This window comes from Gymnoscopelus microlampas (genome assembly GCF_963454915.1).
Source record: "Gymnoscopelus microlampas genome assembly, chromosome: 8".
NCBI classification, from domain to species: Eukaryota; Metazoa; Chordata; class Actinopteri; order Myctophiformes; family Myctophidae; genus Gymnoscopelus; species Gymnoscopelus microlampas.
The window spans coordinates 58,178,920-58,181,419 of record NC_139945.1 but is presented as its reverse complement, the minus strand read 5'-3'; the positions used below and the strand labels follow the sequence as shown (position 1 = coordinate 58,181,419).

Here is a 2,500-nt window from a genome sequence, read left to right as displayed (position 1 = left end):
TGAATACCGAACTTAAGTAAAAAACATCACTGGTAGGCCTACAATGTTGCTCAAGACCTGACGAGCAGGTCGGCCCGAAGTGTCTTTTATGGCTGCTTATTATTTTACTCTGATCATAAATCATAAAGCCGGGTTGTTTACGCCAACGAGAAATAACCATGAATCCACCTTCCTTATTGCACTATGAATTAATTAATTAATCCATTCATAGGTTCATTCGTTCGTTCATTCATTTGTGTGTTAGTTTGTTTATTAAGGAGCTGGTTTATTTTTGCCCAAATATATAACACACTGGTCAATGGTCATCAAACATTTTCATGTGTCAAGGACCCCTTCAAATTGATCATGGATGTTTCCCCGGCCGGACCCCCATTTGAAGGACCCACCGACACCCACCGACACACACACACACACACACACACACACACACACACACACACACACACACACACACACACACACACACACACACACACACACACACACACACACACTGGAACCACTGGATGGATTTGGCATAGTATAGACTTTCTCTTTGCATAATGAGATGTTTTCTCCATAAGCCTATACAGTAGGCTAGAATGGAAGGCAGCTGAGCCATAGAGGAGGAGATGAGATCCTCATTGATCCACGTGGGGATCGATTCAGCCGTCAGAATGAAAGTGAAAGGAAATAACCTAAACATCAAATACATACATACATACATAGCCTACATGAGTTTGAGCTTTTTTTGGGGGGGGACATCTTTTATAGCCAAGTCTACTCTTCCAAGAGACTTGATCATTAAAACAATAAATAAATACACACACGCACGATCAAAAAAACGCCTGACATAATATTCCATCAACAAATAGGCCTATACTGTATCAATCTACCACCAGCTGTCAATATTAACTGACTTCATTCATGGTATATGCCAGTGGTTCTCAAACTTTTTCATGTCAATTAAGGACCCCCAAAAATTATATGTATTTGGCTGCGGACCCCCATCTCAAAATATTTTGTTCCAGGGACCCCCCCAAAGATTTTAGTTACAAATGTTTACTTTAAAATATATATATATTCAAAGATTTGCACAAAGTTTCAGGATGTTTTTCAAAAAATAGCAGATAAGCTCATAGCGCGGCGTGGATCTGCTATTTTTGAATAGCCAAAGTATAACATAATTATGGTTAAAGTGGTGACGCTATATTAACTCATTTTGCCCCCCCCCCCCCCCACACACACACACACACACACACACACACACACACACACACACACACACACACACACACACACACACGTTGAGAACCAATGGCATAGGCTATAGATATAATTTAATTTATGGGGATTGATGGGAATAGGCTCTATGCACAGCAGTCATATTATCACTTCCTTCCCAGGTGTTACCAATGATACTAATGAAGGCTCCGTTCCATTTAGTGTAGCACAGTGGTTTCCACGACCCCCATAACTCTGAGAGTGTACAAATGGAACAAAATACACACCTGTAAGGGGACATTTGGAAGCCCATGAGGGTCCCTGGACCCCAACTGTAGACCCACTGGTGTAACAGAGTGTTTCCAGTGAGCCAACATGCACAATATCAGCACCCTGACTCTGTTTGACCAGAATGGAACAGAGCCTTCATTAGTATCATCGGTAACACCTGTGAATGTCTTCATAATATGGCTGCTGTGAATAGAGCTGTTTTAGTTTTGCTTCTGGAGGAAGCAGCAGTCTGGGCCTCACGCCATGCATGTGTCCCCCCGTTTGTTGGTGTCACCCTGATAGGCGACAGCTCGTGTCACCACCAGGGCCATTAACGCCTGCATTTTGTTCTATTGCCCCCCCGTGTGGAATTGCCCCCGGCAGGCGAGAGCAAATCAAAGCCTGCGGGGGACCCCCCCCCAGGGGGACCCCCCCCCCCCGCCCCAAACCCTACATTTACTCACGTAGGCTACTGTATTATGAATTTTGAGTTTTTTTTTTTTACTTTACTGGAGTATTTTCAATTATACTTTTACCTACATGTCAGAGGCAAATATTTTACTTTTACTCCACTATTTATTCGAAAACTTTAGTTACTGGTTATGGTTACTTTGTAGATTTTGATTATTATTACAAAACATTACCCACTTCAACCATTTCGGCCATTTGAGTACTTTTGGTAGTTTAAGTACATTCTGATACCAATACTTTTATACTTTTACTCAAGTCAATTTAGAATGTCGGACTTTTGCTTGGTAATCTGCAGTATTTCTACATTGCAATATTGATATTTTTACTTAAGTAAAAAATGTGAGTACTTTTTAGACTTTTTAATAGACGCACCTCCTCCTCTCATGCACCTCCCAATGGGGGAGGGATCTTATAAAAAGCCTCACACACACACTCCCCCCTCAGGTTAGAGCAGAACGGGCCACAGTCCACACACACACACAAGGACAAAAAAAAGAAGCTCTCTGCCAAGCGGATTCCATTTTCTGCTCTATTTGATCCACTTTTATCCATTCTT

At 41.9% G+C, this 2,500-nt stretch overlaps 2 protein-coding genes across 2 annotated transcripts in view; one reads left to right on the top strand and one right to left on the bottom strand.

The window, feature by feature from the left end:
* LOC311050670 (uncharacterized protein) overlaps nucleotides 1–2,500 on the bottom strand; it is a gene marked incomplete at its 3' end in the record, with an annotated part of 728,236 nt that overhangs the window by 79,805 nt on the left and 645,931 nt on the right. The window lies entirely within an intron of this gene.
* dlc (deltaC) overlaps nucleotides 2,401–2,500 on the top strand; it is a 22,664-nt gene continuing 22,564 nt past the window's right edge. The window contains exon 1 of the mRNA XM_084065399.1: nucleotides 2,401–2,500. This exon is cut by the window's right edge and continues 266 nt beyond it. The gene's annotated coding sequence lies outside the window, so the exon portion shown is untranslated.